The sequence below is a fragment of the Fopius arisanus genome, unplaced genomic scaffold (genome assembly GCF_000806365.1).
Source record: "Fopius arisanus strain USDA-PBARC FA_bdor unplaced genomic scaffold, ASM80636v1 scaffold00182, whole genome shotgun sequence".
Classification (NCBI taxonomy): Eukaryota; Metazoa; Arthropoda; class Insecta; order Hymenoptera; family Braconidae; genus Fopius; species Fopius arisanus.
In genome coordinates, this window is record NW_011887921.1 from 151,295 (window position 1) to 160,817 (window position 9,523).

A 9,523-nucleotide genomic window follows, 5' to 3' on the forward strand; every position below is an offset into this window, starting at 1 on the left:
TGATGTCTGTTGGGTTTGGATGATAGGGATACCCTGGATCCACCCCCGGTAAAGTGTCATTGACTGATTGTAGGAATGGAGGAAAGAGGATGTCTTTTGGCACGTCATCATCTATAAACATGGAGTTGTCGTCTTCCTCTTCTGTGAAGAGCTGTTTATGAGTCACGACGTCCCGGTTTCCAATGGTTTTCGATGGTGATGACCCGGCTGTTGGGTTTTGAATAGCTCTTGGAGTTGGGATCAAGGATTCTCGTATGATCCTTGGTTTGGCAATTACCGAGTGTCGGGAGGATGATTGTTGGCTGGTTGCCCCCGATGGCTGCTCCGATGTGATGTTGTCGAACTGAGCTGTCTGATTGGAACCGTTCTGGTCAGGGTTTTGCGTTCCCGATGGGGTTGTGGGCTCGCTCTGTTCTCCCTCTCTCGCTCGTATCCTTTCGTCCACTTTATCCTTGCAGTTGATGATAGCCTCGCGTAGTTCGTCGATCGTCATTTTCTCGAATTTTTCCTTGGAGACCTCGTCCGTGGACCTGATGAGCGGTAAAGAGCGGTCCTCGTATTGGCGCATCTTTTCATTGAATTTTTCGTATGACTCGTGAAGGTTTTTGTTGAATTCCGGTCCTAGGCTAAGCTTCCGTTGTTTGTTCTGGTTCGTGGGAGGCGATGATTCGAATTCTTCATCGGAGCTTTCCTCTTCTGGATGAGTTTCGTTATGGCGTTCCATAATCTCATCGAATTTTTTGAGGCTTTGGTGGATGCTTTTGCAGTTAAAAGAATCTGGAAGAGAATCGGGTTCCTGATCTAGCTCGTCTTCCCAGTCTGTCGGGGGGTCAGCTTCCACGATCATTTGTTGATTTATCAACGGGGTCTGTTTGGAGATAAACACGTCGTCTTCTAGTTCCTCAATTGAATTTCCTTCTAAGGACACTTCCAATTTTGCTTTCTCGAGCGTTCTTGGATCTGGTTCTAGACGAGTATTCATTGGTTCCAATACGTCGTTGTTGGATATGGTTGCTTCAGGTACCTCAATGACGGCTTGAGGCAGTGAAGCTGTGGTTGTCTGAGTCCCTTGAGAAGTCCCTGAAGTTGCTTGACGTCGGGCTCTGGTCGTCGGAGTTGGAGTTGTTTCTTCAAGGGTTTCGACGATTGGTGAAAGACTAGTTGTAGGTGTTGGCGTGGTCTCCTCTGTGGATAGCTGTGCTGTTGGACTAGCTGGGTTACGGTTGGTGTTGCGGCGGTATTCCCTTTTATCTCAATAGTTGATTGGTTTTCCGCTATTGTCAGACGTTTGGGTAGCCCTTCTGAGTCTCATTCTGTCGGCGATGGAGCTCTTGGTATTGATAACGTCAGGTTCACTGTTGATTCTGACCCTGAGGTTAGGGTTCGTGACTGTTCGTGACGGTTTCAGGCATGGTTTGGGAGTAGAGTTCGTGCTGATTGGTAGACACGGTGCGAGAAGTACTGGTTCGGCGGTCTGGTTTTCCAGAGGGTTTTCTGCGAATGCTTCCCCCAGCTGAGCGCCCTTTTGTTTCCTGATCTCCACCTCAAAGGATTAGTCGTTCAGGAACGTCTTCCAATTTACCTGACGGGTAGTGGGGTTGCTTGAATCCATCAGCCAATTTAGAGAGGAGCTATTCGTTACTACGGTGAATGGTACTCCGTAAATGTATGGCCTGAAGTAGTTTAGAGCGTACCCCACTGCTAGGCAATCGATCTCTGCGGGTGTATACCTGGTTTCTGCATCTCTTCTGGAAGCATATAGGATAGGGTGTTCGTCTCCTTCCTCGTCCTTCTGGCTTAAAATTGCTCCAATTCCCTTGAATGTTGCTGAAACATTGACGATGAACGGTTCGCTCATATCAGGGTGAAATAACAGAGAGTCTTCCGTAATTGCCTTCCTCAGATCCTCGAAAGCCTTTTCATGCTCCTCGTCCCACTTGAATTTCGTGTCTTTTCTCAAGGGGTTGGTGAGGCTTTTGGATTTTTCCGCATAGTCCTTTACAAATCTTCGGTAATAATTGCTGAAGCCGAGAAATCTCTGAACCCCATGTTGGTTGGTTGGTGCCGGCATTTCCCTCAAGGCTTTGACTTTCTTTGGGTCTGGGTGAATGCCCTCTTTATCGATGACGTGACCCAGATAGGCAACTTCCCTTCTGAAGAAACTGCACTTGTCTGGTGTCACGTATTCATACGTGTCTCCTTTTAATTAAGAAGTTATCATTAACAACAATGATTATAACAATGATTTATGAGGCGTAGCCATGGCCCATCCCCGAAGACTCCCGATTATTCCCCTTCAAAATAATTACAGATCAAATATTTTAGGAAACCCATTTTCATCAAAATTAACTTGGAAAACAAACATCTAGGAAAAGAACCAAAAACGGGAAATAAATACGTCATTCCAGAACTTAAAAGAACAATACATATTCATCAGGATATTTAATAAACTCCAAACACTTGACGATTGAGTTTCAACATACTTCATATATTATTCTTGATACAATTAGTATTTTACAACATGGAAATAAATAAATTAAAAACAATTAAATCGGCTCAAAAATTAATCTATTACCAGCTCAAGCTGTAAACATGAATCTTCGATAACAATAATTAAGCATAGAGCAGTAAAACATATTCAAAATGGATAAAGTTATCGGACAAGGGAAAAACTATTCAATTAACACTGTCACTTCTACAACGTAATTAAAATGCGATTGAAAACATGGGCAGGGCCCAGATAATTAAAACACAGAAAAGCCTCCAGTTCCAGTCTCTGCAAATATCAGCATGACACCTTCAAATGCTTCAAAATCCTCCGATAATTGCCAATTCCTCTCCCCGCAAGTTGGCCCACCATTGAAAATCTGAAAAACAAGAAATTAATCAATATAGCATAAATTAAACACCTGACAATATTTTCACAGCACCCTCGAATTTTAAATATGCCAAATGCGACAAAATTCATACACGAAAATAATAATTAAATATACGCAAGGTAACAACATTATCCCTCTTAAAATAGACAATAAATAATCAGGGTGAATCATCCCAATGTACCGGCGACACGGAGATGCGAATTTAATTTTAATAATTACTAAGAGACTAATTATATTCAATATATGAGGAAAAAACACTTGAACACTTACATTTTTATAGATTAATCCTTGCACTGCAATGCTCTAATACCAACCCTGCAAGAAAAGAAAAATAGTAATAAAGAAACGAATTAATCATTATATATGAATTTGAGAGGGACAGAAATTAATGAACATGGACCAATTATTATAAGAAAAATAAGGAAATAATCGTCCCAAAATACGCTATTATTAAGCAATAGGAAACAGGCGCATCATAAATTTAATAGATGAAATATTCAAACCAATTAATAGAAAGAAAGAAAGCATGAATTACCACGAGAAATGTCCTTCCAATATATCATTAACACTGCATTACTCCTGTTTCACAGCGTTCAATCCTATACGAATCTGGAAAATAAACAAATGTTATGAACTATTTTGTCAAACACTACATATAAAATACAGAAGAAAATAATATTGAATCACACAGAAAATGTAACCATTAGCCTACCATGGGCAACATAACCACACCTGTCAAATTCGTTCACTGCAACTGCAATACACATATTATGGCTACCCCCCATAGCGAGTGAGCTAGCGACAGCTTTCATGTAGTCAGCTGCGATAGCAGCGTCATCAGACAGGAAAATCTGTAACTAATTTAATATGATGTATAAACACAAATTCAATATAGATATGCAGTACAATGCGAAATAAAATTAATAAAATAATCCAATGGCATGGAAAGGAACAAGCAGAAGAATAAAAAGGATTAATTATGTCAAAGAGACCCGAACAGAAATTATCACCTTAGCATTGCGGTTAGAGGGCTTAAATACAATCACTACATAAATAAATAATTACGGGACCAGAAAGGAGCCCACAGAAGCATATAATTACGGGACCAAAAAGGAGCCTACGAATACAAATACTGATGATTATGAACCAACTGACCTGTAATGTGAAGGCAGGATTAAATCCGCAATAACGAGGAACGATCTCAAAAACATTTATTGAAACTTTGAACTCTAACGCTTCATCAGAAATGCGCATTAAATTATAATAAATAAACATTATTTCAGGCAAGTTTAAGACCTTAAACAGAATCACTTCAATTAATAAATAATATTATTTCAGGCAAGTTTAAGACCTGAAACATAAACATATGCGACAAGGAGAATGTGATAATGGCGAGTTTGGTTATTTAGCCTCAGAAAATAAATACAAGAATGTAGTAGACAAGATATGGCGTAGGAGGGGCGTAACAGAATTTGTCACCTTGGTACGGTTAGTTAATTCCACCTAATGAAAACTACAAATACAAAATACAAATATAAATTCAAATACCGGGACGAGCGTAGCCCGAAAAAAAAAACAATTAAAAATATTAGTCTAATTAACGTGCAATGCCAGGGCAGGGTTAAACAGCGACAACGAGGAAAGTGTCTCCAAAATTATATCAAATCTTTAGAATTCGAGAGTTCATTAGAAGGGAAAGAATTACTAGGATCCCCAAAATCATGTTCAACATTAATACAAATGAATGAAAATACAAGAAAACAGAGCAAAAACGCAGCAAATCAATTGTAATAATTTATTTAGCAAAGAATATTCAGTAAATACAATGTCAAAAATAAACACTAAAAATGTATCGATTTTAACAAACGACATTTCGCATGAGTAAGAGAGAATAATGTGTATAATTACAAAACACTGTCACAATAATTCTAAAGAGCTTAATATTGTTAACAATGTCCATAACAAATACTCCACAGCGAGGAAGCAATCACAGATAATACTTAATGTAATAAAAAAGGACAACAGAGAATCATCTCTCTCACACTCACGTGCTGCGCCTGAAACAGATTGAAGAGGTGGGGCTGTTCTATCCCACCCAGGATACCAGAATCCTATTGGCTCCGTGCCCCTACCATGATGCGTGGACGGACCTGCGCAGCAAGACGGAAAAATCATTTGCAAAATTGTAAAACGAAAAGATCACAGTAGCTCAGAGTCAGCCAAAGTTACCAGTCGAACAGTAGCTCAGAGTCAGCCAAAGTTACCAGTCGAACAGTAGCTCAGAGTCAGCCAAAGTTACCAGTCGAGTAGTTGCTCAGAGACGGTCAAAGCGTACAGTCGCAAATATCAACAATATCAGAATCAGTGAAAACCGTCGATACGCGAGACTTAGAGAAATTTTAAATATATCTCATCAACGGTAATAAGCTTCGATAAGCTTTAAATAAGCCGATTTAAATCATGGGGCCCCTTTGGGGCACCCACTTAACTTCTCAATTTGCAAATCAAATCAATTAATTAATGCGATATCGAACGAATTTCCGCGGGGCATAAAAGATTTGACTCAGAGCATCTTGATCTTTTCGTCCCATTCCAATTGAAATGTCAACTTAATTGATCTATAAACTAATTAAAGCTCAGTGAAATAAATTTAGCGAAATAAAATTGGTGCATTCAATTCAGTGAATAATTGAACCTGAACCTTACCGGACTGCCGATTCCTAAAATTCTTGCGATGATTTATTTGCGGCTTATGGCTGGGGATAAGTTTCTCAAGTTTCGCGGAATCCGTAGACAGATATTATACTAGTCGAGTTAATGGTGATTTGTTTGGCCGCTTTGCCCGCATTGGGGGTAGCTTGGACAAGTCAATCCATCGATTCTCATGTCTAACAGTTCAATTAACACACCCCAAATTAATGAAACTTCAAATTAATTTCAATAGTTTTCCTAAATAAAGTCTTGTGGATCCGGTTATAAACGTTCTAATAATTTTGCCGAGGTTACAAGTGGACCCCCAGTGGCCTTGAAAAGGGCTATTGCCGCTTGGAAACCCCACGAGAATTATTAAAACGCTTCACAGATCTTTCGGTTTTGCTCCAGCCCACTGTTTGTTGCGCCTGATGCGAGAAATTCTTAAAAAAAAAAACCATCGAGTTCATGTAAAGCAAAATTTAATCGAATAACTGTCGAAAAATATTCTATAAATTCAGTGATTCCGCAGAAGTGAAAAATAGTTGAACGAGTCGAAACTATAAATATCTGGAACAATTTTTGGGCCCAACCATTGACGTTGAAATCTGAAATCTCGGACCGACTCGTGGACTTTCATCCAGCCAAGAGGAGGCGATAACGTAGCAGAGGAAAATTTGACGAATTCGTAAAACCAAGTGAGAAAACGTAAGTAAATTGGAAATAACCACCATGACCCGGAGATCGATTGATCCTCCAAATCCTGAATCGAAAAATGAAGAAATCGCGGACGATAAAACGAGGAGTTCCAACCCAACCCAGTAACGGCAAGTCAAGCGACGGTCGACTACCGCTCGGCGGCTATTGCTTTAAGACGGCTTCCCTAAATTCTCGTCAACTTTGTCTCCAACTTCATTAGTAATCTTCCTATGATCCGTAGAAATAAATTTATTATTTTTCACGAAAAATAGGGGGAATACGTAACACTGGTTGAAGAGAGAGTCCACTCTGTCTGAGGCGGTTGAGGAATTTGTTGAGCCGGTTGACATGGTCTTCTTGGGTTTTTGAATAAATGACTATATCGTCCAGGTAGACATATAGTTCAGAGCCCTTTAAAGCTGTGAGGACTTGGTCCATCATCCTTTGAAAAATCGGGGGAGAGTTCTTCAGACCAAATGACATCCTGGTATATTCGTAATGGCCTTCCGGGCCAGTAAAGGCGGTTTTTCCCCGTCTCTCTCGTCCATCTTGATTTGGTGGAATCCACTGGCGAGATCGAATACGCTGAAGAATCTTGCTCCACCCAACTGTGATAAGATCGTAGTAATGTCAGGCAGAGGGTAAGAATCTCCGATAATTTTTTGGTTGAGTTCTCCAAAGTCTATTTACGAGCCTCCAACGTTTTCTTCCTTGGGAATCGCATTTCTTGGGGACGATCCACAATGGTGCGTTATAGGGCGATTCCGAGTACTTGATGATATCTTGTTCCTTCATTGACTTAATTTGTTTACTGATTTCCTCTCAGTGTTGCTGAGGGTATTTGTACTGCCGTCTGAAGATGGGGACCTCGTCCGTCGTTCGGATTTTACATGTAAAATCCTTGACGTGACCCAGGTCATCTCCTGGCAGGTGGAACACATCGGGGAATCGCTCTATCAGTTGGATGACTTGCCTTCGTTCGAATGTTTTGAGGTCCTGTTCAGGCAAAGCTTTCAAAATTTCAGCAACCCTGTTGTCTAGCTATTGTTCCTCGCCGAGGAGTAGACTTAGGTTGCAGGAGGCTATGCAGGTTTCGTCTGGCAGTGGATCCTCTAACGGTGATATTGTGCGTTCGTCGAACGGTTCAAGCTGTTATGGGGCTAGGTGTAGTTGGACCGGTTCCTCTGTAGTGTTGATGACCATGGCTGTGGCTGCGTTGTCTTCCACTTGGACTACTGCTTCTCCCAAGAATAGTCCGTCTGGTGTGTCCACCTTGGGCAGATAGCCTACTCCTACCTCAGCGTTGTCAATTGGAATTTCAATGACCATTCTTGTCCTTGGTGGTATTAAAGTGAAGTCATTAGGCCTATGATATTCGTACCACGGGATGGGCTTACAGGGTCCCTTAATGGTGGTGATGTTCCGCTGTGCATATCGGATGTCGACTTTCTCAGCTATGAGGAATTCTTGATCTAGGATACCGCTTCCATCTACGGGTAATTCCCCGTCTACTATGTGGAATGGGACTTCTGTTCCGAACATAAGCAGATAAATCAGTCCGCAGGTGGGTAGAGCATTTTCGGTTACCCCGAGAAGGAATTTAATTCTGGGAGGTTGAACCTCTGCTGATGGTTTGATGGCCTTTCTCTCGATCAAGTTGATGTGAGCCCCCGTGTCAATCAGAAATCTATGTCTCTTGCTATTCAGCTTCTTGTTGATTCTGACGGTTACTCTGGGTCCACCCTCGGTCACTGATATTCTGCACGTTTCTTCCCGCGTAAGGCGAGGTGGTAGACAAAAGTGGATAGCATGGTTAGGATTTGTGTTAAAACGGACTGTATTGGTGTTGAAGGATATATGGGTTTTAAGTGTGTTAAGGAGTTCATCCCCTAGGATGGCTCCATAACCACCAGGATGGTGAATGATCACATGAAACCGGATCGCCACTTCGGCATGTATTGGGAGCATGATGGTTCCCAAAGAGTCGAACACATGATTAGTTAGCCCAACTATTCTGATGATTTCCGTGGTGTCGATCATGGTGTCCGAGTGCAGTGATTGGAGAGATATCAGATTAACCGAAGCCCGTGTATCGATGAGTGCCGTAATTTCTTCCGATTTCAGATAAGGTCCATGTAAAGCAATTATTGGTCCATCGCCGGGTTCGCAAGCAGCTACCATATAGACCTTTACTGGCGGTGGTGAGTGCTGCACACCGCGTGTAGCGATGGGTTGGTCTGGCTGCTCAGTGCACTCTGCTGGCGAGCCAGGATGCCGTTTAAATTCTGGGCTGTCACGGGCGTGTTCGGCATAGGTGATCTCTCCCTGGCTAAGCCCGTAGGGGCTCCCTCAGGTGCAAAATTCCTACTCCGATCTCTGGAGCGGTCTCTGCGAGGCGTCGTTCCTTGAGAGCCTCCGGTTTTGACATGAGTTAATAATTCCTTGACGAGGGAACTCAAGTTATCGAAGTCTCCTCTCAAGTTGTCAAAGTGCTCTTTCTGGACAAATTCCTGCTTCGGTGTCTCCTGGGGTTTCCGCGGTTTTGCCATCAGGGTGGTGGCCAGAGATTCGGCCTGGTAGCCATTAGGTTGTTGGAAAGCTTCACAGAGAGGTTCGGGTTGATAGAGTTCTGGATCGGGGAGTTCATCACTGGTCTCAAGAACGTTGGTCCGTTGGGGAGTGTCTTCTGGATATGTGTATCCCATCATGATCCCTTGCTGGAGGTTCCTCATCGAGTTATGCACTGGAGGTCCTGGTGGGTTCACTGTAGGTCTTGGATATCCACGTGGTGATGTATTCCTTGACGCGATCCGGGCTGGAGAATAGTATCCATTCATTAACTCGTCGACCAGGGGGTCCAGAATCCGTTGGGATCTTGCGTTAGGATGTAGTGCATGGCCGAAACTGTTTGACGGCGTTGGTGTGAGCATGTGGGCGTAAGATTGGTTTTGCCCTTGGTGATAGTGTGGCTCGTTACCGGCTCTCAGGTGTTGTTGCGGCTGAGGAGGCAGATACGCTGGTGTGGCTTATGATTGACCAGGCGCTTGGGTGTATCCCTGTATGGAACGATACTGGGAAGTATAATTGTATTGTCTATTATTAGGTATCTCGTACGCGGGTATGGAAAATGTTGGCCTAAATTCCTCAGCGCCCAGTTTAGTTCGGACGTCAAATATCCTGGTAACCTTGTGGTGTTTGATGCCATCTTTAATGCTCTGAGGACTATATTCCTTGAATCTTGTGAGGGCATCTTC

General features: G+C 42.4%; 1 long non-coding RNA gene across 1 annotated transcript; it reads right to left on the reverse strand.

The window, feature by feature from the left end:
• Positions 1-2,528: 2,528 nt before the first annotated feature.
• Positions 2,529-3,663, reverse strand: LOC105272466 (uncharacterized). Its single transcript, XR_892768.1, has 4 exons — positions 3,592-3,663; positions 3,415-3,488; positions 3,150-3,194; positions 2,529-2,867 (listed from the first exon to the last, which is right to left on the reverse strand). It is a non-coding gene; the product is annotated as an uncharacterized lncRNA (long non-coding RNA).
• Between the last annotated feature and the right edge of the window lie 5,860 nt (positions 3,664-9,523).